Below are 19,799 nucleotides of genomic sequence, written 5' to 3' on the forward strand. Positions count from 1 at the left end.
GAGAGTAAAAGATTTCCCCGCTTAGAAGATGAGTGAGCTAATTCTTAGCTACTTCCTAGGCCCTTCCAGGGACACTCCAAGATTATCGCCAAGGACTTAGCAAGAAGCTTGAGTTCCTCAATCACAGATAGAGGAAACAGTCTGGTGTGAATATCAGTGTGATTGTATTTTAAACAGAAGGCACGTGGTCTTGATACACATGGAATACGTTTGGGTCAGGATGATGGACACTGGTTTGAGATTCAAATATGGTAAATTTCATTGAGTGATGGATTAGGTGAACTCAAGGATAAACGTTAACAATGGTCATCAGTAGGGTGATGCTGTAGACTAGAACGTTTATGTCTCCCTAAAATTCATATGTTGAAACCTAATCCCCAATGTAATGAGATTAGTCCCTTAGAATAGAGGCTCTAGAGTGCCCTTGTCCCTCCCACCTTATTAGGACACCGTGGGAAGACAGCTGTCCGTGAACAAGGAAGTGGGCCCGCACCAGACACCAAATTCACTGGTGCCTGTATCTTGGACTTCCCAGCCTCCAAAACTGTGAGAAATAAATGCTTGTCACCCAAGCCTATGACGTTTTGGAATTTTGTTCCTTCCAATCCCAACTCCCAAAGGATCTAAATCCTGCTGCACGCACAGAAGATTCTTTATAAGATAAAGATTGAGCTTGTAACCTGAAGGACCAAAATCTACCTTGACAAGCCCTGTAAGGTCTAGAAGGCTGTACTTATAGTTTCTCAGAGCTGGTACAGAGCTATTACGGGGGAGTCAACGACAGCCAAGGGTGGTGACTCATAGGAGGGCAGCAGGCCTTGAACCTAGATTTTCCTGGAGGAAAGCAGTCTAGCTGGCAGAGCGTCTGCAGGGATGGTAACAGATGGAGATAAGCAGGTGGGTGCCTGGGGATAGGGGTTGTCTAAAGTCTCCCGGAAGTAACAGGTATGTCATAATGATCAGGTGGAACCCGGAGATGATGGGAAATTCAGGAGCAGCTGAAGCTCAGAAGTCCGGAGGGGAAGGCTCGATGGACATCAGAGCTGTCAGTAGACAGCAGCCCACATGCCATCACAGAGGACTTGGGAACAGGGGTCCAGACAACGGTAACAGGGACTCAGGCACATGGGACCAGACAGGGACAGGTCCTGAAGTTGCTGGAGGATAGCGGTCAGGGATACGGCAGATACCGGTCAAGGATGGACTGACAGCCATGGGGACTTAACTCCGGGACTCACTGGGCTAAGCCCTGGGGGCCGGACCCTGCTTTGTGGTCCTCTCTGGGCCTCTGGTCGACCAAGCCTTGGCCTGTCACATCTGATACTTCTACCCTGAATGCTCTGTGCAGGTATCTCCCTCTGCCTTATCCTCGACAAGCTGCATGTGGCCAAATCCATAGTTTCAGAGCCCCTGGCCGGCCCAACCATAACTTATTTAAGCCCAGTTAGAGGTTTATCTTGGGCCTTTCCCGTGCAGTCACTTTTCCGTTCTTGACTGTAGGTAACCACACCACGTCATGACTCTGCAAAGCTTGCGCTCAGCTCTTTCTTTGGCAGATCGGTGCTAAGGTCACCCTGAGGCCTTCCACTCCACCCGCGTGTGCTGTTCAGCCCACCCGACCCCGGTCCTGTCCTATTTGCTCCAAACTCCAGCACGACCTTTGGTGGACATCTGTGTCTGTATTTCCAGTACTCTTTCCTTGTTTATCCCGGCATCTAAGGTGAGGGGACCAGGGATGTTCTGTGTGCTGTGGGGGAGGCTGACTTTCTGTCCTTCCCAGCTATAAGGATGGACAGTTAAAGGACCAGTGCAAAGAGGCCAGGTTCCTTATTCATTTGTAACAGAGAGAAATACCTGGGGGTTCCCACAAAGGGGTTTAGACCAGTTGCAAAGAGAGGTCTGGGAGGCCTTGTTCATACGTTTGGATCCCAGGGATTTTCATGGTGCCGGCTGGGCCAGAATAGGCCTCCTTAGATCTCAGCATCAATTTGCAGGTGACAGAGATGTGACCTCAGACCCGAAAGCTTAAGTCTGTGCTGTGGCTAGTGTCTTTTTGTTATTTATTTATTTACGGCCCAAATTCTGAAGGGATTCGTCAAGGGCCACCCTAAAGAGAGACCCTTGGAAATGAGACATTCTAGGAGAGACACGTCCTCCATTGCACCACGTTGGTGTGTGATGGCGTGGACGGCACATGGATGGGAACCCAGTAACTCGAGAGAGGACAGTGCAGGCAGGGAGGGCTCATCTGCTAGACAAGGGAGGCAAGAAACTTTATTGTTCTAATCCAGAGGGAGAAAGTGTATCTCGTTTTTAGACTACAGAGCTGGATCTTGGGTCAAAAAGTAGAAGGTGGAGGTCTGAAATGAGCTGCTTCCCATCGGCAGAGGTGGGCTGGGTCCCTGAGCTCTGGGTTCAGGTCAGCGGTCCCATCCAGGCAGGTCTGCTCTCCACGTGGCCGACCTGGAGGTTCAGAGCCCAGGGAGCTCCCCACACATGGAGAGTCTCAGGAAGGACAGAATTTGGACTTAGAAACAGGAATTGGGGTCAATAGCCAGTGCAGTACCTTTAAGAAGAAAGAGAAGCATTTTATTTAAAAGATCACTTAGTCGCTCTAAGACCCCTAAGTAGAGTGGATATATTATGAGTTGCAGCTAAATTAGATGTGATGTTCAAGACAACTTGACTAGCCAGAGACTTGGGAACAAAATGGAAGATCTCACCGGTGCTGCACTAACTGGTTCCGTATGCCTTTTCCTATTTCTTTTATTGCTCTTTAAGCATCCTTTTTAACCCCCCAGCCTCTCAAGCTCTCTGTGTTTTCCTGCTGGAAGTTCCTGTTATGAAGAAGCCTTGCTCAATGGGTTAGTTTATGCTAAGATGTAAGTGACAGGCAACAGCTTAATGGGAAGTGGTTACTGACTCTATCTGGAGCGGCAGGCATATTTTGCAGTCTTATCTGGTAGCTTTCCAATCCCGTCACCATTGATCCCCCAGCCATATCCCCAGCAGGGATGCCAGCCACTGAGCCGTTCCTTTCCCAGCATGTGGTCTATAACTATCAGGGTCCTGCCTTCCAGCATCTGGACAGCCAGAGAAAGAGGAGGACTGAGAACCCCAAAGAAGTGGGCCTCCTATGGGGGATGCCCGACACAGTGCTGCTTGGGCAGGGGGAGGGGAGGAGAGGATGAAACTTTGGGTCAGGGGAGAGTATCACCAGCTGTCAAATCCCGATGGTGAAATGACTGTCCTCAACCTTCTGGTAAAGCCAAGTTAACTCTGCTGCCTGTTCTCAGTGATCCCTGGTATCAGGAAATCTTCACTGCCACCAGGGGGAAATGCATTTCAGGGCTCATTAGTTTTATACCCAGTAGCAAAGAAAACTGTCATTAGAATTTGCTAAGCACCTAAAAATCATACTGCACCATTTGCCTCAACCATGGTCTTGAGTTTCTAGTTAAGTTATTAACACGCCTTCTTTTTGCTCTTGGACAAAGTAGGTGGGGACCTGTCGGCACACGTCCTTCATGGGCACTCCATACTGGGCTAAGTTCTTGACCCGGCTGGGTAAAACAGTGTAGGTCAGGCCTCGAGTGGATGGATAATATTTTAAAGCCTGGAAGAGGTGACATTTCAAAACGGTGAGACAGCAGATAGAGGTGGTGCAGCAAGGAAGAAGAGCGAGAAACCTATTCCAGTGCACAAAAATAGCCATGAACTTGCCCTTGAGTTTTGTCTATAGCAGCAATACCCTGTCTGACCACAAGGTGATGACATTACTCCAAAAAAATCTGTGTGTGAGCCTGTGTGTCCCTGTAACGCTGTACTCCTTTCACCCTTAAATTCTCAACTCTTCCAGCCTCCAGTGCTTTTCTCATCTCTAAAATTATGTGTTTCATTTATATCATGCATTTACTTGTTATAAATCAGATGAGGGGAATACTTTCTACCTCTCTTTAAAAAAATTGACAAATTGTTTTATTTATTTTTATTTTATTTATTTATTTTTTTTGCGGTACGCGGGCCTCTCACTGTTGTGGCCTCTCCCGCTGCGGAGCACAGGCTCCGGACGCGCAGGCTCAGCGGCCATGGCTCACGGGCCCAGCCGCTCCATGGCACGTGGGATCTTCCCGGACCGGGACACGATCCTGCGTCCCCTGCATCGGCAGGCGGACTCTCAACCACTGCGCCACCAGGGAAGCCCCTGTTTTATTTTTATGTGACCCCAAATGCATTTTTCCCCCGAGAATCAGCATTCATTTTGCCCAAATGTCCTGGGCGGGTTATTTAAGCAAATGGTGCCAGATGTCAATGATTTGCCAAGGACCTCCTGCTGCTTTTGAATTTATTTGACAGCCCTTGTCATTTAAGAGGCTGGGAGGGAGAGAGTTTCAGCAGTCTGGGCTCATTTTAAACTAAAGGTAACACGTGTGTATGTGTGCAAAGGGTGTGCAGGGGAGGAGAGAAGGCATGAGGGTAAAAATACTCTATTAGTTCACTCTAATATTTATATTCAACGACTTATATCCACTAACATGTAGCTCACACCCCTTTTGGAATAAACTAAAATTATGTCATTGTATGGAGTTTTCAGTGGTCCATTTTCATTCATGTGATGTAATTTAAATGGGCCATGGACTGAACTTGGAGTCCTTTGCACGGTGATAGAATTTCATGCGCATTAAGAACAAGTATGAACTGAATTCCCCTGTGTATACAGCACCATCCTAGGAGGTCAGGATGTACAGTTGGAAAACACCAAACTAGGAGGGGACCACAGTGAACTGGTTTCACTTACCTGGTGGTCCAGGGCCTTACTAATATCGTCCAAAGTTGGACAGCTTCATCCGTCTTGGCTAGGACACAGGCCATCTTGCTAAACAGCTTAGCCACCAGAGGGGCTTAAAGCAACACAGCAGAACCCTGTCATTCATTCAGTCACAATATAGTAGCCTCCTGCTTGCCATCAGTGCTGCACATAGCTGGTCCTTCAGGCTGTGGCATTGAGCATCCCGGCATAGCGCGGCCCTGGGCGGCAGAGCAAAGCGCTAGCAGCAGGACTGACAATGCATACAGGGCCCTGCTGCCCCCGAGGGCCCGTGGCACTGTCGCTGCTGCAGGCACCACAGGAAGGTACCCCCCGGGGCACTCTGCATACCCTTAACAGACTAGTGGGACTGGGGGGGTAGGGCGTCAGCCCCAGAAACAAAGCTAAATATAAGGTCCTGTTCATGGCCCTCAGCCGCCTCCATGACCCTCAGCTTCCCCATCTGTAAAGCAGGAAAATAGACCCTCTCCCACAGGGATGCCATGAAAGGATGAGACAAGATACTGCCTGCTTGTGAAGCCAGTGTGTGAGATAGCGTGCTCTCTGGAGGTACCGGGTGAGGAGAGGTCTCGGTCCGGACCTCTAGACTCAGATCCTGGCTCTGGGTCTGCCACTGACCACCTCTTACGTGGCCCTGGACCTGACCTTCAGCCTCTCTGAGTTTTGCAGTAAAGCCGAGGTTCTCCAGCTGAGTCTGACTGAGCCCACCTCCCTCCTCCAGCCAGAGCAGTTCTGACTTCCATTCCATAGAGTGGCATTTTGTGACATCTTTCGTTGGAAGGAAAGTCTCTATGGCTTAAAACAGAGTTGGAAATCCCTGGACTGCCTCCCTTTAAGGAGGACTAGGGAACCGTGTCCTCAAGGAAATCAGGAGCAAGTCAGGTGAAGAATGAGGGGGATGGTGTTTGGGAAGGAGAGCATGGGAGGTCTAGGACGGCGCAGAGAGAAAGCCTGTGTTTGCGGGTCTGTCCTGAGATGTCCAGTGTGCAAGTAGGAGGGGAGCTTCCAAACAGCAGGGGCTGGACAGCAGAAGCCCATCCAGGGAGTAAGGAGTGTGGGCTTTTCCTTCATTTAATCCTCTCAGAGTCCTTTCCGGTAGGAAAGACAGCTGCTGATTCTGCTTGGCAAATGAGGAAACCGAGGTACACAAAGGCTGAGCCATATCTCTGGTTATAGAGCTTTTCTATCAGGGAGGTGTCCCTCCCCAATCCTGCCTCTTTCTGCCAGGTCCTACCTCACCGTACCCAACCATCTGGGCAAGTGGAAGCAAGGTTTCTAAAAGTGAAAATAAATTATTCTCCTGCTTTTGAAATAAACTGATTAAAATCTGAGATCAAGACAAAAGACCTCCATAGCACATACCAGTTATAAGAAATCTGGGTTCTGGAAATGGCTCTCTTATTTCAGAGGCCTTCAGGAGCCCTGTGAAATCAACGCAGGAGACGAACACAAAAGGATGTGGGATCCCTAGAGATCACAGAAGTTCCTACTGCGGTCACTGGCTCAAAAAGAAGTCACTGCAGATGCAAGAAAGCTGGTCCCTTATCTAAAGAGATGTATTCCCTCAAGATCCTAAACCTAGAGAATGTCTATGTAGACAGGGTCCTCTTCTCTCTGGAAAAGCACAAGGCAAAATGTTGGAGCAGGCAAGGCTTTCTTTGGCATTTATAATGAGTGTGTTCCACATCTTACATTCTCGTAGTCCAAGATTCCATCCCATTCAATCAAAGCATTGTTGACTTGGATGTTGACCATACCTCGAAAGGCGTTGACAATGGATGCCTGGGTCCCAACAGATCCATCCAGTGGATGGCTGTCACTGATGTTCTGGAGATCAGGCTTAGCCCAAAGACACTACTGAAACTGCCCTTAACGAATCTAATGACTGTTACAACACTAAATGCGAAGGTCATTTCTCAGACCTCTTATTTGAGAAAACAGCAGCATTTGACACCGTTGTGGCCCTCAGTGAGCCTCCGGGACACACACGTTTGCCTGTTCGTTTCCATCATTCTGACCAGCCTTCTCCCTTTCACTTCCCCAGCCTCGAAATGTGGATGGTCCTAGACCTTAGTCCTTGGCCCTTTCCTCTTTTCTGTCTACACTTAGCTCACTTAGTGATTTCACCCACCGTGTGATGGCTTTGAATACAGTCTCGGCTCTAAACATTCCCAGGTGTGTATGTCCAGCCCAACTCTCTCTCGACCCCCAGACTCACGCATCTAATTCTCTACTTGATGCCTAATCATCTGAAAGTCAACACGTTCAGAACTGATCTCCACCCCCGCCAACCTGCTGCCCACAGGCTCCATCTCAGTGAATGGAGCCGCCATCCTTCTCTCCACTAAGGTCAGTGCTATTGGAGTCATCTTGACTCTTCTTTCCTTCCCACCCATATCCAACTGAGAAGAAAATCTTTTCAGCTGTACCTTCAAAATATATACAGAATTAAATAACTTCTCAACAACTCTGCTACTACGACCCTCGTTTAATCCGCTTCCCCCCCCCCACAGAATCTTTTGAAAGCCTCCTACAAGTGTTTGTCAGAGCACCCCGGTTAAATCGCAAGGCAGACCAAACCCAGCTGTAGCTTCCTATCTCATGCAGTATAAAAGCCACATGAGTTACTGGGACCTACTGGGTCCCACAGGGTCAGACCCCTGTTACCTCTCTGCCTTCACTTGCAACTCGTGTTCCTCTCACCTGTCAGCTCCTGCTACTCTGGCTTCTTCACTGTTCTTTGCTCAGGGCCTTTGCACGTTTTGTTCCATCTGTCTGGAACGTTTACTCCCAGGAATCTGAGTTTTGCTTCCTCATCCTTTTTTTTTAAACATCTTTATTGGAGTATAATTGCTTTACAATGGTGTGTTAGTTTCTGCTGTGTAACAAAGTGAATCAGCTATACATATACATATATGCCCATATCTCCTCCCTCTTGCATCTCCCTCCCTCCCACCCTCCCTACCCCACCCCTCTAGGTGGTCACAAAGCACCGAGCTGATCTCCCTGTGCTATGCGGCTGCTTCCCACTAGCTATCTATTTTACGTTTGGTAGTGTATATATGTCCATGCCACTCTCTCACTTCGTCCCAGCTTACCCTTCCCCCTCCCCGTATCCTCAAGTCCATTCTCTAGTAGGTCTGGCAGGATGGGAATAAAGACACTTCCTCATCTTTTGTGATCAAGATGTAACCTCCCTGGGAGCCCTGTCTAAGACTGAGGATGCCACCCCTGACATTCTCTTTCCCCTCTTGCTTTCTTTTTCTCTGTCACACTGATCAGTCTATACAGTTTGCCTCTAAAACTCATACCGTTTCTTCCTGTAGGACGTAAGCACTCTGAAGTTAGGGACTTCTGTCTGCTTTGTTTACTGCTGTATCCCCAGCCCATGAACCAATAGCACCTAGGTCCTCAACCAATGACGGTGAGTGAAGCAGTAAATAATTTCCGTAAGTGCCCTCAACCAAAAAGAGTGTCACGAGAGAGAATAGCAACGAGGACCCAATTCAGATGCCGCGGGAGTAGTTGGGGAAGGGTCAGGCCTTTCTGAGAAGTGACTTTTGGGCTAAGACCTTCCAGAAGCCTGGGTGTGGCCAGTTAGATGTGTGGGGTTGGGTGGGGAAGCAGCCTGATCCACGGTTTGGGTTTGCTGGGGACCGAGAGGTTTCTTGAGGAAAGCGCCTGGCGAACCAGGCTGCGTGGGTCACTCTGGAGGCGGGTGTCCCCAGCAGAGGCTGGGAAAAGTGCCAAGGCTCGGCGGGAAAGGGGGGGGGGTGCAGGCTGGGCGGCCATGGAGGCTGGGCCTGGGAGATTTTCTATTGTCTGTGTGATGGGAACCACCAGAGGGTCTTTAATAAACCTCTTCTAGCTCTCTGCAGAGAACGGATTGGAGGCCAGTAGGAGTGAATGTGGAGACGTGTTATCTCCCGGTAATAAGGGTTCTGAAAGCGGGCCTGGGTTTTATGAGCTTCATTCCAGATTCATTCCAGGCCCTTGGGGTGAGGGTGAGGCTCCAGGCTTGAGTTATTGCTACCTTGTCTCTTGGGGTTGGACAGAGCGGGCAGGTTGGGAGCTGCCTAATTTCAGTTCATATAGGCACTTACTGTGAATTGCTAAGTGGGTGAGATCGGAGTGGTTTCTTGATAAAGAGAGAGCTTGTCAAGGGGGATTTCGGAGCCATTTTCCCCATCAAATCAATAGAGGTGTTAATCCTCAATCTAGATAACAGAATAATGTAGTTGCAGACATTGGCTTTAAACCCCACTGCAGATGAACCAACTGTCAAGGACCTCGGCTGCCGGCAGACAGGCCTGGATGATGAAGAATGCCAGACATGCAGGGCTGGGACTGTGGACCGTGGACGTTCCAGGCCTGACTCCCCTCCGTGGGCACAGGGGAGGGGCCCACGAGCTTCTGGATGGCCTGATGCTTTATTGCCTGCCGGCATCATACCCAGTGGCAGGAAGAAACCCATCCTGTGCCAGACTGTAGGGTGGGATTTTGCCTCTTTAAGGCAAAAACTATGATTTAGGAAAAGAGATTGGCAGACAGACAAGCATCATAACAGTTTTGTCCTACATGGACATAGAGGACAGACTGGTGGTTGCCAGTGGGGAGAGGGCTGGGAGAGGGATGGAGTGGGAGTTTGGGGTTAGCAGATGTAAGCTTTTACATATAGAATGGATAAACAAGGTGCTACTATAAAAAAATAAAATAAATCTTTAAACAGGATGAGAACATTACTAAGCATCTTGAAGATAAAGTTCACCCCAACACTCTCACAAAGTTATGATTATTCTTGAATAATTTCTCCTGGTATTTTCCCATGGGAATTTATTAATATAATTTCCATAAATAAATGTGGTGTTCTACTTTTTTTATAACGATATATTTCACTTAATCATTTAAAGACATTTAAAAAGCAGGGGGAAGCAGAGGATATACAAATACAAAATCCAAAAAGGTTTTTTTCTAATTATATGCATAATGTTGCAATGAATGTCTTGGTGTGAAAACATTTTTATTCTTTTGTATTATTTCTATGAGATAAACTCCCAGAAGTAGATTGAAATTGAAACACATTATGTGTTTGAAACACATTATGATTCATGATACACACTGCCCAAATTCTTTTCAAAGTATTGTGTTTATTTGCACTTTCACCCATAATGTATGCATATACAAATTTATGGCAATAAACGTTATTCTTTTTTAAAAGTTTTAGTGGTTTAAGTATGACATCAAATGTTATTTTTGTTTTAGTTGTATCTCCTTGATTATAGATGAGATGACTGAATATTTTTCCATAACATTTTCTTTCTTCTTTCTTTTCTTAACTAGTTCCTTGCTATTTGTAATTCCTGTATGAGCCTCAGTTTCCTCTTCTGTAAAATGGGTATGTTAGCAGTATTACCTTATAGGATTGTTGTAAGGGTTAATTAGCCAGAGCAGTGTTGGATAGTCGTCATAGGCTTAGCTTGGATGTCATCTAGATTATCTGGCTTTGGATGCCAGCTCTGATATTTGAAAGCTGATGGAGGTGGGGATTGGCAAGTTCACATTACCAAGAGCAGGAGGGATTGGACATATCGTTGTGGCCATCTTTGGAAAATACCATCTATCACGTTAGTCAGTTTCTTCTTTAAATAAGTCTCTAATTACACAAATAATGCATCCTTTTAAAACATGAAAGTTAAGGCTAGCGTTCCTTTTGACCAGCACCTCAATTCCCATCTCCTCTCCAAAGGTGACTACCGTATTTTGTTTGGTGAACATCTGGTGGGACATTTTGCTTGTGCATACCTACACGCACATACACACATGCCCGCCGGCATCCATAGAAAATCTGTAGCGTTTCTAATGGTTCACATTAATAGTATCGTACTATATGTATTTCATTTCAATGTGATTTTTCATTCAACACATCCAGAGATTGTACTATGTCATGCGCTAAGATCTCCCTCATCCTTTTCCATTTGTGCACAATATAGATATAACATAGTTTATTGAACAATTACACTATTCACCAACACAAAATGAGTGTCCTTTTCCCAGACTCTCTCTGACAGTTAAATGTTTTCAATTTTTGCAGTCGAATTGGTGAAAATGACATGAAAATTGTTTTACTTTGCATTTCTTGGATTATTAAGTGAATATTTTCATAAGTTTATTGACCATTTGCTTTTCTTTTGACTTGCTTATTTTTATACTTTGCTCCTGTTCTGAGTCATTTAAAAATTCATTTGTAGGATTTTCTTTATATAATATTCATTTGTTGCAAAATTCTTCTCTCATACTTTCACTTATTTAACTTTGTTTACACTCTTTTGATGAACAGAATTTTTAGAATGTTGATGTAATCAATTTTATCAATCACTTAGGCTATGGTTTTGTTTTGTGTGTTTTAAAATTTTTTGAAGTCTTTGTTACTCCCCAAATATTTTCCTTTAATACTATATAATTGTGTTTTGTAAGTTTAAATCTACAATTCGTTTAGGAGTAAGTTTTATGACAGTGTCACTTAGGTCTAAATGGGCAGTCAGTTGTCCTAATCCCATTTATTGAATTCTTCCCCCTTTTATTTAAAGTAGTATCTTTATTGTATGCTAAATTCCCATATATTCAGAGATCCTTCTGGATTTTCCATTGTGCTACACTGATCCATCTACTTACTCTTGTGACAATATCCCAGTTTGTATAACTATAGCTTTCTAACATGTTTTTCTCCCCCCTTTTTTTTTTTTTTTCCGGTATGCAGGCCTCTCACTGTTGTGGCTTCTCCCGTTGCGGAGCACAGGCTCCGGACGCGCAGGCCCAGCGGCCATGGCTCACAGGCCCAGCCGCTCCGCGGCATGTGGGATCTTCCCAGACCAGGGCACGAACCCGTGTCCCCTGCATCGGCAGGCGGACTCTCAACCACTGCGCCACCAGGGAAGCCCTCCCCCTTTTTATTCTTATTTTTCAAATCTGTCTTGACTATTCTTACCAATTCAGTCTTCCATAGGAATTTAGAATCAACTTATTAGGAGCTTTTAACTGGCAACGCGTTGAATTTATTAACTAACTTGGAAAGACTTAACAAATACTTTTCTATTTGTAAACTTGTCATTTTTTCCCTTCTTGCTTAGCATCCCTAACTGTATCATGCAATTCGCAAAGTAGCCACAGGGCAGCGGTAGGAGCAAAGAAGGTGAAACTCGGGCCCCTCATGAGAGACCTGGGAAGCCAGGAAGCCCTTGAGAGAGGAGAACGCTTGTGGCAGAGTGAGCCGGCAATTATCTGCACGCAACACCTTACACTTATTTTGCATAGTTTACAAATATTTCATTTACATTATTTCCCTTGGAATAGGTGATGAAGGTGATCATTCCCCATTTTATAGGTGAAAGAATGAAACATGAAGACATGCAGCCAGTCTGGGAGGATGCAGTGCCCACACCCTCTGTGCCAAGCCCAGTGCTCTTTCCACTTCATCCTCGTGCAGATTTCAGACTTCTCCACACTAGACAAAAGGAAAACAAAATTAGTGAAAGCTAAAATTCAAAGCGACAGCAGGAAAATGTGTGCAGGTCCGTCAACCCTATGTTCAAAATCTTAGTGTCACTTCTGTGTGTCTCCCTCTCCTTTCCCTAATTTAGGTGGTCCCTAAAGCTTTTTCCTTTGTGACATATCTCACATCTGCCTTTTCTCTCCTCCCAACATCATCATCTTCACCTCACTTCTGATGGCATCCATGACTCCAGGTTTCCTCTCCAACTCATCTGCTTCACCAAGGTAATAATTTTTGTCAGTCAGAGATGGGGAAACTGGGACAAAGAAGGTTATTGTTTCAAGGATGGGATGACTGGGGTTGAATGGGAAGTTGGTGGGGCTTCCAAAGCAGGTGGGACCTTCCGAGAACATTTGGGTGGGTCGATGTACAAGGTGCCGAGGGCGTGGGAAGCTGTGACATGGTCAGGTGGTCGTCGCTATCTGATTACCTGGTAGGGCTCGGGGAGGGAAGATGCAACAGGAAGCAGGTGAGGGGCTGTTCAAAGATAGGCAGGCAGGGACCTTGTGGTTTTCCCAGAGATCAGTTCATGCCTCGTGGGTCAGCAGGACCACAGTCACACTCAACCACGACCCAGACTTTGGAATCCCTTGTGCTCTAGGCCATGCTAATTCCGGCAGCCTTGAGCCAGTCGCTTCAAGGTTCTGGTGACTCAGGGATCTGGTGACTGAGCCCTTGTCCTATTCCTCAGGATTGGGGCTTTATTTTATATCCGGACCCAATAATGGTCTTGTACCTGAGCAGCGGACTTGGCTGTGAGCTCAGCTCCCCAGTTCCTTCAGCTCCAGGGTCCTACCTCGGGTCCTGAGGGCCTGGTCCTAACCCAGCCCCGCAGGTCTCCCTGACCCTGGACATCTGCCTCCCTGGAGCACCAACTCTTTTGGGCCCGAGACTCCCTGCCACCTGATTCTACGCCCAGGCCAGGGCGCCTCCCTCTGTGACCCTTACTCCCTTCCTGGAACTTCCCAACCTGCACACCTGCCCCGACCCACTGGGCTCTGCCTGCCTCACAGCATTCCCCGCATCTGCTGCGGCCCCGCCCGTGGCAGCTCTCTCGGTTCTACTGTCGCCCACAAGGAGCCTCTTGAGATGCCTCCAAGGCCAAGGGCATGTAGTCCGTTGACCCCAGGCAATGGGCAGAGCAGGCAGTCATGTTGGGCGAAGCACCAGGCAGCACCGGGCAGCACGGGGCAACCCCTCACCACTTATCACCGAGAGGCAGCTGAAAAAGAGTACCCTCTGGGACCTGTTTTCCAAGAAGACCCCCTGAGTCACGGTGGAAATGTGACCCCGGGCCACGCCTCTCAGCACCGGCTGCTTCTACTTCCTACAGCTTTAAGAAGAGAAGTCAGAAACCTCAGTTTTGCCTTATAATGCAAATTGGGGCAACTTTTTGGGAAGGCGGGGCTGTGACTCAGGGAAGCCTGCAGGGGGGCCTGAGAGAAGGGTTCTGTGCAAGTGTAGTACAGATGTTCACACACACACACACACACACGCACACGCACACACACACGAGCTGTGCTCTGGTCTGGGAAAAGGATAGGATTCCTTCACCCACCACACACATGCAAGCCTCATAGCTCCTCTGTGTTTTGTGAATTCTTTTCCTCTAAATTCACAAAATCTGGATTCATTATTGCAGGTATGGGCATGGGGAGGGGAGGTGTTTATTCCCACCATCTAAAGAAGCAGATCTACAGGAACTGTGCCTCTGAAAGGAGAACATCAGCTCGAAGGGCCCAGCACGGGGCAGGGGCAGGAAAAAGATGGAAGCGTTAGCCAGTCCGGTGAACAGAATCAGAAACTGTGTTAGATTTTAAAAAAATTTCACTAGACAGCAAACATTTTTAAAGCAACCATTCCACAACCTTAAAAAAAAAAACATTTTATTTGAAGAGTCATAAAAGCAAAAGCATCCTCACTCCATCCTTCCTTAATCCCACCCTACACCCCAAGTGGATGGTGGTAGATTCCTACGTAAGTGGAATAAAATAAGGAGAATTGGCAAAAGACACTTTCCCCTCTCTTTTGGGCTCCAGTTGACCCTGTGGCCTGGCAACAGGGGATGCTGGGTAATTTGTTGAGTGAATTGGGGAGTGGTCTGGCCCCTGGAGAAGGACAAGGAGGTTTGAACTATTAGGGCAGGTTGAGGAGGACCAAGAAACACTTGATCCAATTGTTTCTCTTGGGTCAAGTCACCTCCCTGTGCAGCCACTGCTCATTTAACCCCTGTATGTGGCTGATGGAGATGTTTGGTGGCTGTGGTCCGTATGCTTCCACCCGTGTTCCTACTCAAAGATCAAGGACCACCCCAAGCCCCCCGGACGACAGCTGCAAGCCTTGCCCCTCTCTAAGCCCCTGAGATTCCTTCACATCGTATCTCATTTACAACTTAGCCACCCAACACTCAATACTGTTCTGTACCCATCCTCAAAACCTTTTTTTTTTGGCCACACAGCAAGGCATGTGGGATCTTAGTTCCCCGACCAGGGATCGAACCCGTGCACCTTGCAGTGGAAACGTGGAGTCTTAACCCCTGGACCTCCAGGGAAGTCCCTGTCCTTACAAAGAGAAGGCCCGTCCTACGTCCTTACCCAAGCTCCAACTATAATGCCATCTTGTTAACGAGCTATTTCTCTGCCTCTTTCTTCCACACCCAGGACCCCCAAGTTACCTGATATCCAACCATTTTCCCTGGTTAGTGTCCTGGTTTTGGAAAGTGCTGTTCAAGGCCCTTCACGATTACCTATCTACTGCCCATGACCTACAGACTAATTGCCAAGTACAGCAGTTCATAAAATATCAGATATACGCTCCTGGTAGGTCACCAGCTATTTACCTGTTACCATAGAAAGTGTCCACCTTCCTTATCAGAGCAGAACTGTTTGTGCTCACCCAGCCCGATCTCCCCTATTCTCACTGGAAGGAGGTAAAGGAGACTGTATTATTGTTTCAAATATGGGATGCCCCTCCCTGAGAGGGAGGAAAGCATTTTATCTCCCTGCCCCATGGACATCAGACTTGCCCACGTGACTTGTTTTTGCCAATGAATGTGAAGGGAAGTGGGATGTGTCACTTCCAGGCAGAAGTTTTAGGAGCCAACATCTGTGGCACCATATTCCCTTTCCTGCTGCCGCAAGCGACAGTGATATTCCAAGTAGAGGCTACTCTGTCTTCCTGGGTCCCAGAGTGAAAAAGACGGGTAGATTTGTAGCTGATATATAATGGACATGTACTGTTAGCAAGAAATACACCTTTGTTGTCGGAGTTTTGAGCTTTGGGGGTTGTTTATTGCTACAGCATGCCAGGTAGGTGGGAGCAGTAACCCCTCACCCTCACGTTTCCCGGGAGCGGAGGGCATTTCTTCCATTCTTCAGGAGGGAAACAATAGAGTAGAAACGCTTCCAGCTTTGCCCTATTCCTCCTCCCTCCTTCCTAGGGGAGGAGATGCACCTTATCTGATTGGTGATGGGGGAGAGGGAGCTGGGATAGGTAGCCCCCTCCTTCCAGGCTCCCTTCAGGATATATCTGTCTGCAGACTTGTCATCTTCTGCATGTAGCTGTGTGGTAAACCCCTAGGGACAGACCCTGTGTGTTGGCGTGCAGCTGTCTGTGGGCAAACATCGAAACCAACCCACCTCTTATTGGTAATAAAGATGATTTTTTTTTTTTTTTTTTTTTTGCGGTACGCGGGCCTCTCACTGTTGTGGCCTCTCCCGTTGCGGAGCACAGACTCCGGACGCACAGGCTCAGCGGCCATGGCTCACGGGCCCAGCTGCTCCGCGGCATGTGGGATCTTCCCGGACCGGGGCACGAACCCGTGTCCCCTGCATGGGCAGGCGGACTCTTAACCACTGCGCCACCAGGGAAGCCCTAAAGATGATATTTTGATCTCCGTATATCTGCTCCTAGTGAGTGCATCTAACTCCCATATCTGAACCTGGAAATAATGGTGTTATATATTTGCTCCTTAAGGCTCCAATACACAGCATCTATATGGCCCAACTCCGTTCCTGCATCTTATCATATAGCATCAGTGACATCCCCAGACCTGTTCCTGGGGGATCTTTGACCATCCAGAAAGACTAGAGGGCACAGCCCAGCAAGCCGAAGATGGTGTAAGGAAGCTGTTACCGCTCTGACTGCAGCAGAGAAGAAGCTGCCCATGTAGGGCCAGAGGGCTGTTGCTCGAGATTCATTAAAACTCAGAAGTCATCATTTATCCAACTCCCCGTGCCACTTCTCAGCAAACTGCTTCTATAACCCCAAACAGGCACTCAATATATGGTTGAAGGGGTCCTGGACGGCACCTCTGGTCCACACCTCTTTGCCCAGGTCCATTCCCTCGGAAAATCCATTTGTCTTCTGCAACACTCAGCTCTGACCCTTGCCTCCCTCTGAAGAACTAACCAAGGAAGACTGGGGGGCAGCAGGAGTGATGGTAGCAATAGAACCTCCATGGCATCCTCAACCCCAGGCTCCTAAAGCTAGTGGGTCAACCTGCTCCATCAGAAGAGGACGATGGCTTTCAATGGAGCATTAAGTATGTGTTTCATGTTGAAAAATGAGAATAGAGAGGCTGTGGGACCTGTTGAAGGCCACACAGCTACTGTCTCTGTGCCTCCTTTCAAACTAAACAGTCATAATAGTGACAGTTCTTTGAAGGATTCCTGTGGACCAGTCCCATCCTGGCCTCTTGCCATGTAACATCTTATTTAATTCGCACATCAGGTATACGAGGTGAGTCTTATTACTATTAATTTAAAGACGATGGAACTGAGACTCAGATAATTTTTGTAACTTGCCCCAAATCTGATTCCATAATTGACTCTATTACCTATTCTGTTCAGTTATATTATAAAAGTTAGTATTGTAAAACTCAGAAATTCAGTCTGAGAGCTATTCTGTATCTTGCAGGAGGGAATTCAGATCCTACACATCCAAAAGGAGATGCGACGGTTCCAATATTTTTTGTTGTTGAAGTATTGATTTACAATGTTGTGGTAGTTTCTGGTGTATAGCAAAGTGACTCAGTTATACATATATATACACATTCTTTTTCATATTCTTTTCCATTATGGTTTATTACAAGATATTGAATATAGTTTCCTGTGCTATGCAGTAGGACCTCAGTGTTTGTATCTGCTAATCCCAAATTCCTAATTTATCCCTTCCCTGCTTTCTCCTTTGGTAACCATAAGTTTTTTTTTTATGTCTGTGAGTCTGTTTCTATTGCATAAATATGTTCATTTGTACTATTTTTTAGATTCCACATAGAAGTGATATCATATAATATTTATCTTTGTCTGACTTAGTATGATAATCTCTAGGTCCATCCATGTTGCTGCAAATGGCATTATTTCATTCTTTTTTATGGCTGAGTAATATTCCATTGCATATATGTACCACATCCTCTTTATCCATTCGTCATTTAGGTTATTTCCATGTCTTGGTTATTGTAAATAGTGCTGCTATGAACATAGGGTTGCATGTATCTTTTTGAATTACGGTTTTCTCTGGATATATGTCCAGGAATGAGATGGCAGGATCCTATGGTAATTCTATTTTTAGTTTTTTAAGGAACCTCCATACTGTTCTCCCTAGAGGCTGTACCAATTTACATTCCTACCAACAGTGCAGGAGGGTTCCCTCCTAAAGGGATTTGAGAATGTTAGAATGTTGGAGCTGGGAGGATTATCAAATGCCTGCTGTTTCTGGGCCTCTTTTACCACTATGCTCCGTGTGCATATGTGCACACACACACACACATGCACGCACACACGCACGCACACACAGCAGATTTTCAATGTCAGTTGCCACAGAGCAAAAGATTGGCAGGGGGCCAGCTACAGCTCCACACTGTTCCCATGTTCCCAGACCAAGGGGTCTATTCCAATTTATTTACTGCGTTGAGACAAAAACTGAGCACCAGAGCCAGTTCGCGTGCATTGGGATACTTAATTTTAATAATTAAACAGTGTGCTTGTCAACTGAATGTCACCTCTCGTGCCTTTGCTGAAAAGGAAATGCTGCAATGCTCACGGCTGAGGGGCTTTTCTTGTTCAAAGTAACATCACATATTGAGCAAATTAATATCCCATTTTAATGGTCTCATTGGGTGGGAACCAGGGGTTCACATGCCAATATAAATAAGAAAGAATTGGTGGAGCAGAAAGCTTTCTACATTTCATCAACAGATGAGCACTAGTTCCGCATTATTTATTTATAATTTATCTTTATTTTGACACAATTAAAAAATTATACAAAAGTTGCAAGTAGAGGGAAAAGAACCTTATTTTCCCGACCCATGTGAGTGCAAATTGTCACCCTGATGCCCATTACCTATGAATTATTTGCATTTCCTGCAAATCAGGGCATTCTTCTACCTGTGTAACCACAATACAACCAACACGTCAGGAAATGAACATCGGTACATTGTTACCAACGAATTCTTAAGCTCCCAATCAAGTTTTGCCAACTGTCCTATTGAGGTCCTTTCTAGAAAAAAGATTCAGTTCAGAATCACGAGTTGCATTTAGTTGTTATGCCTGTTTAGTTCCCTGCAGTTTGGAACAGGTCCTTAGTCTTTCCTTCACTTTAATGACCTTGACACATTTGAAGGTTACAGACCAGTTATTTTGTAGTACGTCCCTCAATTTACTTTTTTTTTTTTTTTTTTTTTTTGCGGTACGCGCGCCTCTCACTGTTGTGGCCTCTCCCGTTGCGGAGCACAGGCTCCGGACGCGCAGGCTCAGCAGCCATGGCTCATGGGCCCAGCCGCTCTGCGGCATGTGGGATCTTCCCGGACCGGGGCACGAACCCGTGTCCCCTGCATCGGCAGGCGGACTCTCAACCACTGCGCCACCAAGGAAGCCCTCAATTTACTTTTATTTGATATTTCCTTAGGGTTAAATTCAGGTTATACACCACTGGCAGGAGTACCACTGAAGTGATGCTGTATTCTTCTCACCGCATCCCAACAGTGGGTGCTTGGCTTTGTCTTGTTCTGTTACTGAAGATGCTCACTTTGATCCCTTGATTAAGGTGGCTTCTGCCAAGCTTTTTCATGTAGTCACTCCTTTTCTCTTTATACTTTATGAGGTTTTTGTTGCGAAATACTCGGGAACCATGTAACTATTCCCTCTCTCATTGAGTATTCAATCGATTCATTTATTTATTTGCATCTATCAATGCCAGGTCTCTGATTTTATTCAATGGGTTGTAATCCATTACTATGATTATTTATTGGATGCTCAAACTGTCCTCGATTTGGCCAGAGGGAAGGTTTTCCACTGGCCTCTGTTTCCTTTTGAGTGCCCCTATCATTCCTGTGTTCTTCCTTACTGTCTTTTGAGGACAACAGATGTTCCAGGCTCATCTTCTAATTTCCCTGCTCCAGTCCTGGAATCAGCCGTTTCTAAA

General features: G+C 46.5%; 1 pseudogene; it reads right to left on the reverse strand.

Moving 5' to 3' along the window:
- Window positions 1-2,471: 2,471 nt before the first annotated feature.
- Window positions 2,472-9,578, reverse strand: LOC132531256 (gastrokine-3-like; annotated as a pseudogene).
- Between the last annotated feature and the right edge of the window lie 10,221 nt (window positions 9,579-19,799).

The sequence above is a fragment of the Lagenorhynchus albirostris genome, chromosome 13, assembly GCF_949774975.1.
Source record: "Lagenorhynchus albirostris chromosome 13, mLagAlb1.1, whole genome shotgun sequence".
NCBI classification, from domain to species: domain Eukaryota; kingdom Metazoa; phylum Chordata; class Mammalia; order Artiodactyla; family Delphinidae; genus Lagenorhynchus; species Lagenorhynchus albirostris.